The sequence below is a fragment of the Eumetopias jubatus genome, unplaced genomic scaffold, assembly GCF_037043125.1.
Source record: "Eumetopias jubatus isolate StellerSeaLion01/CBP00866 unplaced genomic scaffold, mEumJub1_p1.0 scaffold_7, whole genome shotgun sequence".
NCBI classification, from domain to species: domain Eukaryota; kingdom Metazoa; phylum Chordata; class Mammalia; order Carnivora; family Otariidae; genus Eumetopias; species Eumetopias jubatus.
This window is the reverse complement of record NW_028274813.1, coordinates 30121703-30142652: the sequence shown is the minus strand read 5'-3', so window position 1 is coordinate 30142652 and position 20950 is coordinate 30121703. Positions and strand designations below refer to the sequence as shown.

General features: G+C 43.0%; 1 protein-coding gene across 21 annotated transcripts in view; it reads left to right on the top strand.

The window, feature by feature from the left end:
- Nucleotides 1–20950, top strand: part of SIPA1L1 (signal induced proliferation associated 1 like 1) — a 466784-nt gene that overhangs the window by 81209 nt on the left and 364625 nt on the right. For 2 of the 21 annotated variants that reach the window (XM_028087353.2, XM_028087168.2), the window contains exon 1: nt 20540–20614. The exons of the other annotated variants lie outside the window; for them this stretch is intronic. The gene's annotated coding sequence lies outside the window, so the exon portion shown is untranslated. Of the gene's footprint in view, nt 1–20539; nt 20615–20950 lie in introns of those variants that run through there. 21 annotated transcript variants of the gene reach the window in all.

Below are 20950 nucleotides of genomic sequence, written 5' to 3'. Positions count from 1 at the left end.
CCTTGGGAATGTTATTTAATCTCTTTGAGCCTCTGCTTTCTCATCTGAAAAATGGTTGACATGAGAATTAAATGTGATAATATATTAAACGTGGTGCTACATGTAAAACCCAATCTGGCTGGCACACACTAAGTTATTAACTACTATTGATAACTGTTAGATGAGCAGGATGCCATTCTTCAGACTCAGCAAATAGGTGGACAGATGTCCTGTTCTGTTCTGATTACACGATCCATGAAACAAGAGAAGGCTCAATTTGCAGCTTCTCCTGGTGTCTAATTAGCACTGAGAGAACAATTCTATCTTACACTACATTCCAAACTGCTGTCTGCAGCTAATATATCCCTAAAGTTCAAATGATCAGTATTAAACAGCTCATCCAGCACATCAATTTCTGTAGGGCACAAAGGGCAGTTATCTCCTTCAAGTGACTCCATGGAGATGTTTGTTCATTAAAATCAGAAAACATTCAACTGGGGGCGCCTAGGTGGCTCAGTCAGTTAAGTGGCTGCCTTCGGCTCAGGTCATGATCCCAGGGTCCTGGGATCGAGCCCCACGTCGGGCTCCCTGCTTGGCGGGGAGCCTGCTTCTCCATCTCCCTCCATCTGCCTCTCTGCCTACTTGTGTTCTCTATCTCTCTGTCAAATAAATAAATAAAATCTTTAAAAAAAAAAAGAAAATCTTCAACGGCTGTATCAAAACTTTTCTATAATTCAGACCATTGGAAATAATTTTTTTTAATTTCCTAGTTAAAATGATTTCTGCTTTAACCTATCGAAATGGTTCTCAGAGAGTGGTCTGTGGATCAGTAGCATCAGCAAAACTGGGAACTCGTTAGAAATACAGATTTTGGGGCCCTACCCCTGACTTATTAAAATGCAGTGATCTATGGCTTAGCAAGTCCTCAGGTGACACTGATCTCTAGCATGAATGGCATATAGATGCATACTTCCCATTGTACTTTCACCTGCTCCCATCCCTGACACATATCGTTAATGAAGCCAGCATCTTTCCCATTGAGTCTGGATGAAATCTCAGAATCCTTTTAAACACAGTGCCCACAGTCACTACAAATCAATGAGCTGGCGTGGCTGGCGAGGAGATGGTACTCTGAGGTCTCAATTAAGCGTTCATTCAATTACTTGAATTTCCCTGAAGGAAAATTGTGGCTCTCCCTTAAGAGGTCAGGAGACCTCAGGACAGTAAGAAAATAAGTTAGATTTCTAAACCTTCATTATCAAATATCATCCCTGACATACGCATGCCCAGTGACAACAGCTTATAGAATCTCCCCCAGTTACCGACACAACCACAGTGTCTGTAGTCCAAACTCTTGCCAGAGAGCTCAACCTGGATGTAATTATGATTCAAATTGTGTCGAACCATGAAAAATGCCTAACTGACATAGTAGGAAAGTCACATTCTATCAAGCTATCTATTTCTAGTTATTCTGTTATCCTGTGGTTTGTAAAAAGCTAGATCACAAAAAATTAGTATAGCATGACCTGATTAACTTCAATCCCTTTGGGCTGTACTCTCCCCTGCCAAGAAAACAAACAAAAAACCCAAACCAAAACAAAAAAAAACCCCTATCTTTTAAAAAAAAATTTGAGTTGGCTTTCAATAAGACATATATGCAATAAACCAATTAAGGAAAAAATAGAAAATCAAAAGCTTTGTAGAATTACAGGGATGCACATTTACCAGGACTTTAGGAAAATGTGGTTATTATGGTTAAGCATTATTCTTAGCTTTGAGCTATAGAGAAATATGGAAGGTTAAATCCTTCTTATTACCTGGGTAAAACGAAGTATTTTTGCTCTTCTGATGAGACATTTTCCTGGAATGTAGATATCAGGATTCATATAGGATGTTACGATATTTGCTACCCTGTTCTTCTAAAACTCTTCTCACTTTCTCCTTTTATTTCTTTTATCTAAAAATTTGGTCATTGATATTCAGTGTTGATTGGCCAGATAGTATAAGATCAACCCATATTCAGACTTGTCTTGTTTTATCACTGTCTGATGGTTGTTGTGGCCCATTATTCAATGTGTGAAACTCAAAAGTTTCCTTTTCAAAAATGGAACTTCATTTATCTTTGACCATATTGCCTAATAAATTGAAGCTAACTTGCTACAAGTCTTCATTGAATGAGGTTACTTCCTTAATAGCATTTCTGACAGATGGCTATTGCTGTTACTGACAGCAGTTGACATCCTGGGAATTTAAATATTCAAAGAAATTCAATGTGATTTTATTTAGTAGTCTGTCATGTGTCATAAATGGTGTGGGTTGGGCTTCAAGGCATGCTGGGAGTTCCCAGCTAGGAGAAGGATTTGAGCTAAAGTCAGCCAAGACCAAAATCCAGCCCAGGTTCAAGTCCAAGATCAGCAAGTCTGATCTAGAAATGTAGAATGGGGCATGATGCAGAGCTTCACGAGCAACAAACAGTACTTGTTCTTAAGGGTCAAGTCTGAGTCCAAGATCAGGGACATTTGTTCAGATTGCTGGAAGTTTTAACTGCTTGCAGGGTTTAGAGAAAGAGATTGGCAAGAATTAGCGGCATCCATGGCTTCTATTCATAGCTGGACTTCAGTTCTAGGAGGAAACTGGAGTGGGTTGCAATAGTGTGGGTAGGGAGGCTATAACTGGATGTATACATTGCTGCTCAAAGACTGATTTCATCCCCTAACAAATTAGACAGTGGATACAGGACTGCAGATGACTTTCATGCTCCACCATGGCAGACACTGTTATATCTGCCTCTCTGGTACCCAGGATCTTCTTCTTCCTTTTTGCTTCTTCTGGACAACAACGTGCCTAAGCCAAGCAATGGATTATGAAAGGTCTAAGCTAGTCAGAGCAGTCATGTTCCCCAGCTCCCTAGACTCCTTGTAGCTGAAAGTGCCATGTGACCCACTTGTAGCCAATGAGCCAGGGGGGGAGTTTGCTGAGGACGCTTTTAGGAAAGTTTTGTTTTTCTTTCTTTATTTTTTATTTTTTTATTGAAGATTTTTATTTATTTGAGAGAGAGAGAGAGAGAGAATGAGAGATAGAAAGCATGAGAGGGAAGAGGGAAGAGGGTCAGAGGGAGAAGCAGACTCCCTGCTGAGCAGGAAGCCCGATGTGGGACTCGATCCTGGGACTCCAGGATCATGACCTGAGCCAAAGGCAGTTGCTTAACCAACTGAGCCACCCAGGCGCCCTTGTTTTTCTTTTAAAAGGAACAGAACTGGGGCACCTGGGTGGCTCAGTCAGTTAAGCATCCGACTCATGATTTCGGCTTGGGCCATGATCTCAGAGCCGAGAGACCCAGCCCCACATCAGGCTCCATGCTGAGTGTGGAGTCAGCTTGAGATTCCTCTTGAGATTTCTTCTGCCCCTCCCCTGGCTCACATGTGCTCTCTCTCCCTCTCGCCCTCTTAAATAAAAAATGAAAAAATAAATAAATACATAAAACCTTAAAAAAAAGGTACAGGTCTGCGATTCAACAGTCACACAATTCACAGGGCTCACCATCAGAAACAAATAATACATTTTATGTTAAAAAAAAAAAAGAGGAAGATAGCAGGAAGGGAAAAATGAAGGGGGAGAATTCGGACGTGGAGAGGAACCATGAGAGACTATGGACTCTGAGAAACAAACTGAGGGTTCTAGAGGGGAGGGGGTGGGGGGACCGGTTAGCCTGGTGATGGGTATTAAGGAGGGCACGTACTGCATGGAGCACTGGGTGTTATACGCAAACAATGACTCATGGAACACTACATCAAAAACTAATGATGTAATGTATGGTGATTAACATAACAATAAAAAATTTAAAGGGAAAAAAACTAATGATGGAATGTATGGTGATTAACATAACATAATAAAATAAAAAGAAAAAAATATAAATCTAAAAGCAAAAAAAAAAAAAAAAAGGAACGAAACTGGCACATCCAGCACCTTCATTCCTTCTTGATTTGCCTGAAACTTGTAACTGGGAAGAAAAGTCCAAGAGAATCCTAGCAATGCAACCCAGTCATTGCTAAGCCACTATGCTAATGCCGGCAGCCACCTTGTCCAGATGGCTGTGATGTAAGAATTATAAACACTTTTGTTTAAGCCACTGATAGATGTTCTATTATTAACAGTGGAAATCATTCCTGATACCCCACTCACTACAGAGATGGAAATCCTAACTGTTACCACATTCAGTAACTGGAGCTGAACGTCTGTGGCAGAAGACAGGAACTGACAAGGCACACTGAGCTCGGGGCTGAGGGCCAGGGCAAGGAGCATGGCAGTGATCTTGGCTTCAGAACCCTGTAATTTTGTTTGTGGGATGAGACTTATGATGTGGTCTGATCAGATCCCATCTGAGATACTTGCTCTAGTTCAGAAGACCATGCTTTAAGATGGATGCTATCTAGGATTAGCCTAGGAGAGTCAAGACATTGGAAAACATGTGATGGAAGAAATGGTTGAAGAGAATTGTAACAACTAGGATGTTGGTATATGGAAGGCACTCCTACATTAAGTGGAGCATTCTGTGTTCTTCAGTGGTCTCTAGACTGAGTCATGGCTGGTCCCAATCTGGATTCCAGCCCCTATTGGTTATATATGATCTTGACAAAGCTGTTTAAACTCACTACTTCTCTCATGAAGACACGGTGACTATAGTGATAACCTATATTATATAATTTAAGTTTGCTAAGGTAGTAGGACTTACTTAAATGCTCTCACAAAAACTAAAACAAAAAATCTGATTGCCTCTCAATTTCCTGATCCTTAAAATGGGGACAATAATAGTACCTACCTCGTAGATATGTATGAAAAATAAATGAAGTAATCCATATAATGCATTTAATTCAATGCCTGGAACACAGTAAATGTTCAGTAAATGCTTTTTGTATTATTTTGAGAAATAGTTAAGTACATGGACTCTGGAGTCAGAATACCTTCAAATCCTGAGTTCATCGCTTTCTGGCCATATAACCTTGAGTAAGTCTCAATTTCCTCACCTGTAAAGTGAGGATAATGATAGCACCACCCTCCAAGGATGATTGTAAGAATTAAATCAAATAATGCAAGTTATGCACTTTGGCACAGCTAAGTACCCAATAAATGTTGGCTATTATTATCACTATTATTATTATTATTTGTTATCTAGACCTTGAGCAATATAAAAAATGTATTGCAGCTACTTGTTCTCAAAATGCTTATTATTTTAGTTTCTAAAAATTGAGAGAGTTAAATAATGACATATGTACAAGAGGAGATTGAGGAGGGAAATAATCAGTAGAGGATGAAAAGGTGAGAGAGAACATCATGGAAGAGGTTGGACTTAGGGTAGGTCTCATGTGAGAGGTAGAGTGGGGACACTGAGGAAGTGAGGCAAGCACAAGGGGTTACCATTATCTTCCATTTTTCAGGAGACAACTTTGTACATGTTACTTATTCTTCTTTCTCCTGGCCTCACCTTCCTGGAGCAAACAGTATTTCAATATTGTGATTTAGAAAAACACAACCTATAAAATAATTTGATAGCTTACCCCTTATTTCATAATTGCTCACCCAAGAAAATCCAATGATATTTAAAAATCATTGAATAATACACAGTTCAGGTCATGTTTAAACCAAGAAATAGGGTGCCTGGGTGGCTTAGTTGGTTGGGCAACTGCCTTCGGCTCAGGTCATGATCCTGGAGTCCCAGGATCGAGTCCCGCATCAGGCTCCCTGCTCAGCGGGGAGTCTGCTTCTCCCTCTGACCTTCCTCCCTCTCATGCTCTCTCTCTACCATTCTCTCTCTCTCAATAAATAAATAAAAATCTTAAAACAAAAACAAAAACAAAAAACCAAGAAATATATAAGAATGAGAAGTCAAAGAGTACAGGGACTGGTGCCAAGAACCACTAGGCATTTGATCCCATGTGTAAATTAGGTTTACCAGTGATGACCACAGAGATAAATGTAGAATGCATGTGTTCTTTTTTTCCCCCCTGTTGAAACATGGATTATGCTTTTGGAAAAGAATCTATCAAGAGTTCTTTGAAGCAAACGAAAGAATTTCTGTTTCTAGAATGAGGAACACAGACTTCAAAGACTTTAGTAGAAGACTCAAGGCTCCTCCTAACTTGGACATGCCTGTGTTGCCAACCTTATCTCCCAACAGTCTCAGATGCAGGTACTGGGCTGGTGTCCTTGAGGTCTCTCAAATGTGTCCTGATCCCATACAGGGGCTCAGTAGCAGCCAATGCCTGCCATAGGGTAGGTGCTCAAAAACTGCTGACTGGAACCACATCCACGTGTCACGTGTGCTGTTATGCCAGGCTAGAATCATCTTCTTTGACATCCCTGTCTCGATTTAGCTGAAGTTCACACACCCTATCTGAGACCTTTTCCCACCACGTGAGTCTCTTTTCTCTGCACAATGGCATTTGTCATCTGCAACCCTGTTGGGAACAACGTGCGCCTTCCAAATATTGCGCTGCTTGGGCCACTTCCCTGGTCCCAACCACATTCTCACGTTTTCCTTTCCCCTTTCCAGCATGACCCAGGTGTTCCCCGTGAGAGAGCAACATGGACAAAGCCCAGAGGCCCAAAGGAACAGGGCAGGCAGGGAATGGTTTGTAGGTCAGTGATTTTGATGGCATGTCTCTCAGGAAACATCCCTAAAAAGCAGAATCTAAACCACTTTCTCCAAATCTCTACCATATTTTTGCTTCATGAACACAACAGTCTATTACAGTGTGACCATATTCTCCCAAACTCTTGCTAGAAATCTCAAACCTTAAACAGTTGTGACATCAGTCTATTAAGCTAAGCGACTTCATGCCTAGCAGCTCTGCTTCAGGGGGAGGCAGCTGGAAGTCTGCTGAGCTAGAAACATCATCTTCCCTGTTTTCCTAGGAAAAAGGATGCCTAATTGCTCTGCCTTTCCTTTGTGATCCAAATGCTCTGTTACAAGGGTCAGCCTTCTCTCATATGTGATTGACAGGTTTGCCAAGTGTGAGAGCTGGCCTAACCGCTTGCCTTACAGATGAGAACTGAAGTCTTTTGGAGTTTATCCCATGATCACTGAGCTCTGACTCCAGTTTCTTAGCATGCACAAGATCTGTTTCTCAAAGTAGTTACCTCTGCCATTTTTTTTGCCCTCTAGCACTTCAAGCTTTGGCTCCATTTCTCAATTTATTTGTATGCCAGGTGTTGTTAGATAAATGGACATTTGAATTATGAGAAACTAGATATTATCAGACAGTGGATTTTTCTCTTTTTCATTTTAAATTATCTCCTAAAATTTACTCTTGGTTTCTTGGAGAATTCCTGAACGTTTATGAACAGGAACTATATAACACACCAGCTTCTCCTCTGGGCTGTGGACTTGTTAGTGGCAGGGAGTGTGTTACTATTCCTCCATATTCCCAGATTTGTACACTGAGCCTGGGCTTGACTACATGCTCTACAAATGTTTGGTGCAAAAACTCCATGATGGATTAAAGATGGCCACATATTCTTTATTATTCCCCTCTCTTATTACATGGACTGGAGATGTAATTGCTTGACTAATAGAATATGACAGAAGTAATATCCCAATTTCCAGGCCCAGGACTTAAGAAATTGACAACTTCTGGGGAGTCTGGGTGGTGCAGTCCGTTGAGTGGCCGACTCTTGGTTTTGGCTCAGGTCCTGATCTCGGGGTCATGGGATCGAACCCCATGTCCTGCTCCATGCTCAGCAGGGAGCCTGCTTGAGATTCTCTCTCCCTCTCCCTCTTGCCCTCCTGCTTGTGCTCTCTCTCTCTCAAATAAATAAGTAAATCTTTAAAAAAAAAAAAAGAAAGTGGCAACTTCTACTTCCTATCTCTCAGAACACCCTTTCTGGAAGCTCTGCCTGCTAAGTCTGACTACCCTCAGACTGCTTTGCTGAAGAAGCCAGGTGGCTACCAAGGTGCAGACATGTGGGTTGGAACAGAAGAATCGCCTGGCTGAGCTCTGCCAGAATTCTCTGACGTGAAAATTGTGAAATATAATAAAATGGTGGTTGTCTTAAGTCTCTAGATTTGAGGGTAATTTATTGTGTAATAATAAATAAGCAGAACACAATCCCAAGAGGGGGGCTTGTTGTATATTGTTTAGCACCACAGAGATCAACTTGTGTACTTATAGCTATTGTTCATCTAGTTCGTCTGATTCACTAACTCCAGTGATGACCCAATAAATGTTGTGTTTCATCTTGTGTGCTTCAGGTAGCATAGACCAGAGATCCAGACCAATCTCAGGACATAGAGATTTCAGATGGGATTGTATCCAGTGCTTAGAGCCCAAGAGGACTGAGTCATCATAGTTGTTTCTTCTGATTATTAGAAGAGTTAACTGCTGAATAGTATCACATTTCTAATAGAATGGGGCTAGATGGGGGCATCTAGGTAGCTCAGTTGGTTAAGCGTCTGCCTTCAGCTCAGGTCACGATCTCGGGATCCAGGGATGGAGCCCTGCCTCAGGCTCTCTGCTGGGCAGGGAGTCTGATTCTCCCTCTTCCTCTGCCCCTCTCCCCTTGCTTATGCTTTCTCTCTCTCAAATAAATAAATAAAATCTTTAAAAAATACTTTAAAAATATGGCTAGATGGAAATTAGATAGAAGACTCAAAGCCTGTTCATCGTGATGATGGAGTGAGAACCACCCAACTAAATGAACATAATGACACAAGGCAGATGCTTTTCCTGTCTCGTCCTCACGGTAGGTCCAGAGAAAAACGGTTGCAAAAATTAGACTGGAGATGGACTGAAGAATAAGAGAAATTCAAGCAGAGAAGAGGGAGGGGCAGTGAAAAGTCATATTCGTTCTGTGTGTACTTGGAATTTCTGGGTCGAGGGACTGGAAAACATCTTACTAGCTTTTTAAATTTTTCTGAAAATAATCGAAGGGAACAACTCAAGAATAAAATAATGACAAGATAATGGCTTAATAAGAAAACCCTTGGGGAGAGCATTAAGAAAACTGTTTTAGGGCGCCTGGGTGGCTCAGTTGGTTAAGCGACTGCCTTCGGCTCAGGTCATGATCCTGGAGTCCCGGGATCGAGTCCCGCATCGGGCTCCCTGCTCGGCGAGGAGCCTGCTTCTTCCTCTGACCCTCTCCCCTCTCATGTACTCTCTCTCCCATTCTCGCTCTCTCAAATAAATAAGTCTTTAAAAAAAAAAAAAGAAAACTGTTTTAGTCTCAACACCTTGAAAATTATATGACTTATCCTTAACTCTGTTTTCTTGTTGTAAAATGATACCTTAACGGAAATTATGTGGGTTGAATTGCAGGAGAGGTGATAAAAAGTGGCTTAGAACGAAAAAGAAATAATGTATGATTAATTAATAGTATCAACTCTTGAGAAGTTTGGAATAGAAACTCTTCAAACATACCTCTTTTTTAGTTAAGATAAACAAATCACTCTTTACTATTATACAAATGCTGATTACTAAGTTTATATAAAAATTAATTTGGTTAGATAATAAAAGACAGGTGAAGGAACCAGTGAGACGTATAAACAGCAACATTGTCTAAGAAGCATTAGACATCTGGACTGTTTCTGTTGCATCTTGGGCTGGGTGTCACAGTTCATATGCTGGGAGCTGAAGGCCAGAGCAGCTGGTGACCAAGTGGCCCCTCTGGGGAATGGGGATTAAAGTAGCCCCAGCAAGTGGCTGCAGGGGCACTGACTCAGTGCAGCAGGACCCTCTTCAGAACAACTACACCCAAATCTGTGCATGGGAGGCCCAGGAATCTGCATTTAACAGGCACACTGGGTGCTTTCACTGGGCATCCCACAGTTTAGTGGCTGCTGTTCTATGTGCCCTTGCATGTGATTGTCCACAAATGTGCCACGTTCACTCTGACCTCGGTTCTTTCGTTCGCTGCTCCTCCCTCCAAGAGTGCCCCACCTTCTCTCATTTACACATAAGCCAAGATCCACTGGCTTCCTGGAACCATCACTAACTTCTTGATCTCTTTTCCATAAGCTCTAATTATGCTACTTAATCCTGTCTTATCCTATTTTGTAGCCTCTTTCACTGTGTACAGTATAGTAAATCCCCCTTCATGGCTTAATTCCATTAATTCCTGCCCAGGGCAGAAAGATCCCACTTTAAATACTTGCCCTGTTTGACAAAACCTGTCCCCTACCCATCCTTTATTTTGAATAAGTGTTTTTATATCTTGTCTTCCAAGACAGAAGGAAGGGTGAAACCTAGAGTTTTGTAAGGGTAGAAAGTCCTGAGGAGCCCATGTCTTCCAGAGAGAGCTGTAGGGCCTTATTGATTGGACGTCAAAACACAAGATTTCTTCCACCACTGTTGATTGTTTTGGGTTTTTTTCGTTCATTATCCCCTTTAGTGTCAAAATCAATTTAAACTTAATCAAAGACTTAATATTTCTATCTTCTTCCCGGCTCCCCATATATGATAATTTCCTTAAGGGATGAAACCTGGTCGTATACCTCTCACGAAACTCCTCCACCCTGCATGTTAACTGTGGTCTGCTGTCCCTCTTCCTGGGAACTGACACCACCGCAGTCTTGTCATGGTTCCTCCATGCCATTTTATGCAACATGTCCCCACACTCCTGGCCACAGCTGATCAGAGGCGGGCACCTGATCCAGAGCTGGGTCAGGCAGGTCCTTCTCTCTCCAGGTATTTTGCAAACTTGGGACATATTTGAGTTTGGAATGAATCTGGGGGATCTGGGAGGTATTTTCCTTATGTGGACCAAAACAAGTAAGGAAAGCATTGTGCAGAGAGAATGCGGGGAGAGGAGCAGGTGAGTGATGGAAAGAGCCTGGTGGGTACTGTATCTCTACATTTCTGCATTGGTATTTCTGCCTATGTTTTGGAACTCAGAGTTTTCAGAAGAGTCCCTGTTTTATGTGAGCTTGTTCTAAAGGCTTCAAGAAATCTGGAAAGACATGGAGGGCAAGGAGGGAAAAGGGGGTTTTGCCAGGCTTTTAGGTAGCCAACCTACAGAGTCTAACCAACTGTGTGTTATCTCAGGATGCCTGTCTGGTCAGTAGGGCATGCAACTCACAGCAATCTCAGGGCTGTGAGTTCGAGTCCCATGTTGGGTGTAGAGATAACTTAAAAGTAAAATACTTTTTAAAAAAATTCATGTTATTTAATCCTCTAAACAACCATGTGTTTAAAAAACAGTCATGGGGCACCTGGATGGTTCAGTCAATTAAGTGGCTGACTCTTGGTTTCAGCTCGGGTCATAATCTCAGGGTTGTGGGATCAAGCCCTGAGTTGGGCTCCCAGCTCAGTGAGGAGTCTTCTTCTCTCTCACTCTCTCTCTCTCCCTCTCCCTTTGCCCCTCCCCCGATCATGCACACTCTCTCTCTCTCTCTCTAATAAATAAATAAATAATAAATAAATCTTTAAAAAAAACCAATCATTATTATTACCACTTTAAAGGCAAGAAAACCAAGGCTTAGAGAGGTAAATAACTTTTTCTAAAGACACTAGGCTACCAAGTATGGAGGTGGAGGTGGGGTGTGAGGCCAGGTCCGTCTGACTCCAACATGCAGAACTGCTTTCCGGTGAACACCTGTCGGTATGACACTTTCGTTTTTGCTCCTGTAGTACAGTCCCAGCTGGGGGAATTTGAAAGGATTCTCTAGGCCAATCCTGCATCTTCAAGTTGTCCCCAGTTACTTGGCAGAAACTGTGCTTTGGGCGGCACGAGGGAGGTGTAACTGCCCAGCAGCCCAGGGAATAGAGGCTGGCGGTTCTGGGCGGCGGGAGCAGCAGTCCCAAGAGTCCCGCTGCCAAGCAGAGCCGCTGGTACGGGCTGGTTGTGCCACAAGCGAGAATGACATCCACTCTAGCAGCACCAACTGCGAGAGCGCAACAGGACACGTCTGCACGATTGTCTGGGAGTCTACACCCCTCTCCAAACTTTCAGCATGAGTGGTGGTGGCCCTTGATATCTGAGATGGGGCTGTGGAGCGGGGGGTGTGGGTAGGAGGCAGGAGAGGCCAGGGGCAGGTGAAGACCGTAGTTGGAAGGGCAAGACCAGTGAGAAAGGAGGGAGGTTCAGGAACTTTTTCTTGTTCAGGAACGAAAGCCCAGACCTCATATTCTTGACCAGGAGCATATAGACACCTGAAAGAGGTGAATGTGGCAACATATAAGTGTTTAGTCCAAAGGGATGGACTATACCTACTATATCTCATACCTATGAGAAGGAAAGAAAATTTGTGAGGGTGCTTTTAATTAAAATGTTATCTAAATGCAATATATCAGCAACTATAAGCTACTGCCTCCCACATTTATGACTGTAGTTCTGACCTCTTCTCTGATCCATGGATTTTTAAGTTTCATGCTGTAAGTGTGCTATACCTCCTAAATGCAAATTTGAATATATTCTAACATAATTCTAACATTCTCTTAGTCCTCTCCTCTTGCACTTAAAGAAATAGAAGTCCAGAAAAATGAAATAAAAAATTAAACAATGTATTAAAGTTACAGTTGATCTGGTTGAGTTAGAATCTGGAAATCCAAGTCAGAATCCAAGGTCTAGTAGATTTTCTTCCACTCCACTGGGTATTTGTAGCATAAGTAAAAGATGACAGGTAGTGGCCTTGGCTATTTCTTATACCTGTGTAAGCGAACTTATCGCTACCCCTCAAATGTAAAGAACAAATGAAATGGAAAGAGACATTTAAAAACTTCATCTCTGAAAAGTGATTTGTAAAATTCAGGGTGAGTGATGAGCTGCTTTAAGATCCTAAACATATTTGAGCTATCAGCATAGTCATTCTTTCCTCTTTGCCCTCAAATAAAGGCTATGATGGCTTTAACATGCCACTCGTGCTCTTTGGTATGTCTACAAGCAGACACCCTAATTGCATATGCTTCCTGCACCCGGTAGTACGCAAAGGGTGACCTCTGGAGAATCTCACTGCACTCTCCCTGGATCCCATGGGGCAGGTGCAACTCAGACGCTCCCTCAGTTCCTGGGTTCTTGTCAATGTCGCCTTGGTTCTGGCTGGCAATGAAAGGAGGCAGATGGTTCTGGGAGGCCTCAGCCCACCACTTCCAAGTCATGAGCAAGCCTCTTTTCATTTCTAGGGATTTAAAAAGACAAGGAAGTGGAGAAAGACCTTTTTTTTCCCACCTTCCTTCTTGACACATTCTCAACCATGAAGTCTGATGAAAGGAATAAAGAGACAGGGGTTAGTTGGAAGGAAATTTCCAGCTCCTAAGAAAATGTTCACATTATTTTAAACAGTGCAAAGAGCTTCCTGAAAGGAAGTACTATTGGAGGGATGAATAAAAAATTTTGAAATGGTTCAGAGAAGATAGGTTTCTTTAAAAAAAAGTTGTAGCTGGAGTAGTATGTGTTGATGCCTATGTAGAAAAAGGTCAAAAGGGTTGGTGAGCCAGAACTTTTACTCCTTCTGGGTTTTTTATTGAACTCATGTTAGCAAGAAAATTGTCAGAAAACCAGGAATGGCATGAACAGCTCAATGGAATATGTCTCAGAAGAACATACCTATGAGAAGGAAAGAAAATTTGTGAGAGTGCTTTTAATTAAAATGTTATCTAAATGCAGTATGTCAGCAACTATAAGCTACTGCCTCCCACATTTATGACTCTAGTTCTGACCTCTTTTCTGACCCATGGATTTTTAAGTTTCATGCGGTAAGTGTGCTATACCTCCTAAATGCAGATTTGAATATATCTCTCTGCCTTGCTGAAAATCCTTCAATGGTTCCCTATTGCCTACAGAAGAGAGGCCAAACTCCTTAACATATCCCACATGGCCCCTTGTGGCTTGTCTTCATTCTCTGTAGCTGACGTTGGTGACTAAGCCCTGGGTTGCCTCCCTATTCCTTGCTTCTATATCTTTATGGCTCAAAAAGTTCAAGGAGACTTCCTCATAGCAAGATGCTTTCTTCCCTTTCTGAGGCAAGGTGACACCAGGTAAGTGATTCCGCCACTCCATCAGGATGGGAGCTTTGATTCTTCTCTGCTGTTAAACTTCATTCCTTCCTTCCACAAACATTTACTGAGTGCCTTCCTTATGTTAGGAATTGTGCTAGGCAGTAGGGACTTAAGAATGAACAAGACACATGTCCTGCCTTCAGTGAGTTTACACTCTGAGTAGTAGTTTCTTCTTACTGCTGTTACAAATTTAGTGGCTCAAAATAATGCAAATTTGTTCTCTTGCAGTTCTGGAGGTCAAGCTGTTGGCAGGGCTGTACATCCTTCTGAAGGCTCTAGGGGAGAATCTCTTTCCCTTGCCTTGTCCAACTTCAAGAGGCTGCCTACATTTCTTGGCTCATGGCCCCTTCCTCCATTGTCTCAGCTGCTGGTGTGGCATCCTCAAATCTCTGTCTGACTCTGTTTCCATTCCATGGTCTTATCTCCTGTGACTCTAACTCCGATCCTCCTACTTTCCTCTTATGAGAAACTCGTGATTACACTGGGTCCACTCAGATAATGTAAGGCACGTTTCCCATCATCTCCAGATTTTAATCCCATCAGCAAAGTCCCTTTTGCCATGGAAGGTGACATATTCACAGGTTCCTAGTATTAAGACATGGACATCTTAGGGGGGAATTAGTCTGCCTCCTGTACTCTGCTAGCCCTTTTACTTTGTCTTTAAAACAGCATTACTTGCTTTTTCAGCAGACATGCATTGAGTGCTGATTGTATATATGCCAGGCACTGTTCTAGGTGCTGGGAATACAGGGATACAGAAGTAACAAAGCAGACATAAAACTCTTGCTTTCAGAGATCTCACCTTATGAACGAGGGGGGGGAGAGAGAGAGAGAGAGAGAGAGAGAGAGATAGGGAGAACAACACGGGATTAAGAAGAGAGAGCACCAGGAGCAAGCAGGCAAATGACACAATGACCTTTGAACAGGGAGTGAGCCTCACAGGCATTTGGGGGAAGAGCTTTCCAGGCAGAGGGAACAGCAAACACAGGGCTTGGAGGCAGGAGAGTGTCTGGTGTATTTTGGGAACAGAGAGAAGCCACTGTGGCTGAGGGGGCGGGTTGGGGGGGGTAGAGAGGAAGGAGTTGAAGTCAGAGCTCTAGATGGAAGTTAGAGAATACATTTCTCTAGCCCAGAATGGGAACTTTGGCTTTTCCTCTGAGTGACATGAGAAGCCCTGAAGGCTTTTGAGCAGGGAGGTGACATGATCTAACTTACTTATGCTCCACACTCTGGGTCCTGTATGTAGAACAAATTATTGAGGGGAAGGGCAGGAACAGAGAGATCAGAAAGGGAGACCTGCGGTGCCTGGGTGGCTCAGTCGTTGAGCGTCTGCCTTCGGCTCAGGTCATGATCCCAGGGTCCTGGGATAGAGCCCTGCATCAGGCTCCCTGCTCGGCAGGAGGCCTGCTTCTCCCTCTCTGTCTGCCCTTGCTTATGTTCCCTCTCTTGCTGTGTCTCTCTGTCAAATAAATAAATAAAATCTTTAAAAAAAAAAGGGAGACCAACAGGGGGAATATTGTGATAATCCAAGTGAGAAAAGGCTTGAAGCAGGGAGACTTACAGTGGGTGGAAAATGATTGGATTCTACATGTATTTTGAAGGAAGTGCCAACAGAATTCACTAATGGTCTGGATATATGATGTGAGAGAAATAGAGAAGTCAAGGATGACCCCACGACTTTTGCTCTGAAGGAAAAACTTTGAATCTCTGGAAGGGTGCCCTTAATGGAGGTGGGGAAAATTGCAGGAGGGAACTGTTTTTTTGGGGGAATATCTGGAGCTTTTCAGCTTTACACTTGTAAAGTCTGAGATACCTAATATACAACCAGCTGGAGATGTTGAATAGGAGATGGATGTGTTAACCTTAAAGATAAAACTGTCAGTTATTTTACCAGCAAAATGGGTTTATTCAGAAATAATGGAGGAGTGCATTCAGGACATGCATGCTGTGGCAAAACCAGAGGCCAGTCCAACAAATGAAGGATGGTATTTTATGGAGAAGAAGGAGGAAGTTAGGGGGACTTGTTTTGAAGGAAAACCCATTGGAAAAAAGCAGGAGTTCAAGGTGATGATGGTTTCTCATTGGCCAAGTTGCAGGGGTAGCCAATTTCGTGTAGGAGATGCAATGCTCATCTTTTCCCTCTGGGGGCCTGTAACTGATTATCCTTACCTGTTGAGGATTCTTCTGCTGAGGTGTGTAATTGACACTTCCATTGGAGTCTCTAATTGACGATTGTTCCTATGATTGAGGTTGAGCGGTAGAACTCCCTCTTCTAGCCTCTGGACTCCACATTAGGGAGGTTTCCCTTTATTAATTTTCACAGATGTATGAGTCTGGATTTCAGGGAGGCATCTGGACTGGAGATGTAAATTTGAGGGTAGTCAGAATATAGACGTCATTTAAAGTCATCAGACTGGTGAGATGACCACAGAATGATAAGAGACCACATAGAGACGATGTCCATAGAGACCTGGGGACTTCTGAGTTGAGAGATGGGAGACTGAGAAGGCCACAAAGCTAGAATAAGAACCAAGACAGACACTTAGCCCAGAAGCCACATGAAGAAAGTATTTCAAGGATGAGAGTGACCAACCTTTCTCTGTTGCTGAGGGCTCGAATGAGGTGAGGATGGGAACTGACCACTGGATTTAGCAACAAGGCAGTCACTAAGGACCCTGAGAAGATCTGTTTCCCTGGACTGGTGGGGGCAATTCAAGAGAATGGAGGAGAGGAACTGAAGACAGCAAGCAAGGCAAAATCTTTTGAAGATTTGAGGGGTAAAGTGAAGTAGAGGGAGATATGGACTCTAGGAAATGTCTTATTTTTCACCATGGCAGATATTACAGCATACATATACACTCTTAGAAATGACTCAGTAGAGAGGGAAATTTCCTGATGCAGGAGAGAGGGGCAGTTACTGAATTGATGTCCCTGGGTCAGAGGGGATGGGACTAGTACACAGTGGGAGAGGTTAGTCTTAGCTTAGAGCTCTGAGAGTTCATCACAAGTGCAGGAGGACAGAAGAGTATGTGCAGACAGGTACAGGTGGGTTGGTATCTAGAGTGGTAGGAAGCGAGTGTGTGCCAGGTTCTCTTTTGATTGCTTCTATTTTACCAACAAAGAAGCAAGGTCGTTAGCTGTGAGTAATAAGCCAGAGGTTTGATGAAGGGGGAGAAGGTGTGAAATAGTCCTTTAGAAGAGTAGGGGAGTGGACAAGGAAGTGTAGTAGCTCTGCTAAGCAATGTGAATTGATTATAAAGTTGTTGGTGTTTAAACATGTGATAAATATTATCATGCAGATGGGAGACTGAACTGTTCTAAGAAATCTAGTATTCAGATAAATCAAGTTGCATAGGGCTAAAACAATAAAACCCTAAAATTGAGACAGCATTAACTATAACTTAATTTTGGATGATTTGGGAGCACTTTGGTCTTTTTTAAGAGTTAAGAGTAATTTTTCTGCATATGTGTTAGTACTTCCCTATAGATGTATAGTGAATAATAGGAAGTTCTGAATTGATGATAATAGGCTGAATAAACTAGACTTTAACTGAAAAACATGCAAATGTGAATTGATGTTTATAATATTAAAAAAATACCAATTTTGCTTCCTTGGTAGGCTTCTGTGTCAAAATCAGTCCATATCAGATATGTTAGGGTGTTTTGTTGTGTAGAAATAAATAACCAGAGGGAAATGAATTCAACTGTGTTCTAACAAACAAAGAAGTGAATAGGGAAGGAGGAACAGGAAATGACTAGATGTTCTCCTTATCACTAGGAAAGGTTACACATCCCTATGTGTGGGAGGGGGTTAGGCAGAGGTGGGTAGAGGAGCCCAGGGAGAGTAGGCAGGAATGGTGTTTGGCAAACTCTGTATTCCCCTTTTACTTTTCTGCTGCCTCTTCTCTGCTATCTTGAAGCCCCAGAAGGCCAAGGAGAATACAGAGGGAGTGACTGAGTCAGAAAACATGTAATCAGAACCTACAGCTTTGGTGGATTTCACCTTTTATCTCCTTCAGAAACATAGGTGAAAATTCTGTCACCAATGACAGATAAATAGTAGCCCAGGGCCTTGAAAGAGCAGTTTCAGGTCCCTGAGATAATTTCTCCTATTCTACTCTATTTGAAGGTTAGGGAGGTTACCTTCGTAATCTGAGGCCAATACCCACACTTGAGCCTCATAGCATTGAATACAGTTAATAGATTTGGCTAGCACTTGGGTCAGTTGTTTCAAATGTTATCAGATAGCTATCTGGGAGTCATAAAACAGGTGGCCTTGAAATTGTATGGTGCTGGTGCATACAGATTGGCAGCCATCCTTTATGGGTAAAACTATGTTAAAAGTTGAGCCAGAGCAGATGAACAGCTGATTTACAATAGTGAACTATGCTGGGAAAGATGTTTCCTAAATACACATCAACGGGATGGATAGTGATGCTCTATTGAGTTACTTTGTAAAAAATTTTTTTTAAAAAAGATTTTATTTATTTGAGAGAGAGAGAGGGAAAGAATCAGACTCCCTGCTGAGCAGACAGTCCAACACGGAGCTCCATCCCAGGACCCCAAGATCATGACCTAAGCCAAAGGCAGACACACTTAGCTGACTGAACCACCCAGGCACTCCTCTTTGTAAAAAATGTTATATTAAAAACACCAGTGTGTGAATTTAAGGCCTGCCTTCCCACCCTCCCTTGCTTCTCTCCTTCTTCTTTCCTTCTTTCCCTCCCTCCTTCCTTACAGTTATTTTGGTGGGGGTGTGGATATATTCAGTTTAGGTCTTTGGTTTGAGTTAGCATATTTATTAAATAAGGAATCTGTTTTGAGTTAGTGTAAAAACAAATCATGAACAATGGATTCCCTGTGAAATTACTGTAGCATGGTCAATATTTTTGTTGTTTTTACAGTTGAGACAAGAGAAACTTTAAAATCAACTCATCAACACTTAGCTAAACTTTGTGAAACTGACCTATAAAATGAAACACTCATTTTATTTATTATGTAAAAGGAAAATATGTTATTTATTAGAAATTTTTATAGGCATAGAGCTACAGAATTTTAAAGCTGACCTCACATCTGGGCTACCCCCTCATTTTACAGATGAAGAATCAGAGATTAAATGACTTCTCAAGGAGACTCCATTATTAGTGACACAGAAAAACTCAAACCTAGTCTTCTGAAGTTGTCCAGTGCTTTTCAATCGTTGTATTCACTTAGGTTTCTAACGTAAAAACTTTCATCAACCTAGGATTTAAGCTTGCACTTGACCTAAAGAGTCTTAACTTAAAGCCTAGTCTTCATGTACTTTCATGGGTTTCTAGTTTTGTGGGATTGAATTAAATCACAGTTTTCTCATATTAATGTAAGTCGGGATAGGATTTATTAGCTTTTTATTGAGACATAATTCACATACCATGGAATTTATTTTTCACTCATCCCCTTTGAAATCTAAAGTTGAAGCTTCACTTCTATTCACAGTATCCATTTTATTTAGGCAGTGACTATTTAAAACCCCCAAAGAAAAGTTTCTACAATTAAAAGAATAAAGAGGGCTCGAAAAGATTTCATCTTGATCCTTACCAGCATTTTGCAGTAGGTTTGAAGGCATTTGAAAAGCTTAGTGATTAAAAAAAAAATAAAACTAAACTCCTCCCACCCCAGGGTTTTTATGAGACAAAGTTGTAGAAAGGAAGGACTCTATGGAAAAAGACACATTCTGTGTGAACAGAAACACACAGACAGTAATGAAATATGGCTGTGGAGCAAAAACTTACATTCTAAGCCTAAGTAGGTACATACTCTACAGGGTAGGATGAAAGGAAGGTATTGAGGACACTTACAGACTGCTGCACTCATTTCCCGCCCCCAGCAGACATTAAGTAAATATCTACTATGTACCAAGCCTGTGGAGGCGCCGAGAACACAAAGATGAATAAGGCAGATCCTCAAGGAGGCCAATCTGGTGGTGCTGATGGGGAGGTGGGGACGGGGGAAGGGAGGAGAGAGGGAGCCTGTGGAGAAGTGGTTGGGGGATGAGATTAGACGGGTAGGTTGAAGGAGTGAATATATGGTAGAAATTTAGGGGTAGAGATACGTGCTGGCTTCTATGGCAGAAATCTCCCCCAGAACCTCTGGCGAAAAAAACCCAAAACAATTAGCTTCATTTGCCAAATCTGGCCAGATATCATGACATTGGTCTACAGATGCCCTCTCAGATAGGTTTAAAAATCCTCCTCCCGCTTCTAGCATTCGCTTTCCCCACCATTAGGGAGTCGGGCAAGGGAGGGGGCAGGATGAAAACTGCACCCACGTTTGCTGCCTTGGCTCTCTGCAGGAGACAGGAATCCAGGGCTTTGCCGTCGTCATAGCAACTAGGAGTTCCGCGGTCCCCCACCTTCCTCCAACTCCTACTTCCCGGGCTGGCCGGGCTGAGCGGCCGCTTCTCTCGCGAGATTTGCGCGCTGTGCTGAGTAGCCCAGCGGTGATCTCACCCGAGACTTGCCGAGGGAGGGAGAGAAGGAGGGGAAGGAATGGGGCGGGGAGGCGGGGAGGCGAGGGGAGTGGAGGGGAGGGAAGGGCGAGTGAGGCGCCGCCACCGCCGGCAACTTTGTGAGCGAGTTCAGTGCGTGCGTGAGCGAGTGAGCGAAAAAGTCAGTGCGGCGCCGACTTCCCGGGAGGAGGGTCCCCGGGGAGGGCCAGGTCTGGGCTTCAGAGGCCGCCCCCCAGCCACTCCATCCCTTCCCGCCTCCGGGACTCCCTCCCCATTTCCTCCCCCTTCACCGGTCCTCGCGGGCCTTCCCACCCCCGTCGGCAGTTACCTGTCCCCTCCCCCACTCGGCACGCACCTCCCCTTCCCCTGCACCCACCTCCGACCTCTGGACCCCGAAACCCCCAGCCACCCCAAACCCGCTTTATCCGCGGCCCCCACCCCCAGCTTTTTCTCGTGGGGGCAGGCGGGCGGGATGGGGGGCGCTGAGCCGCGGAGG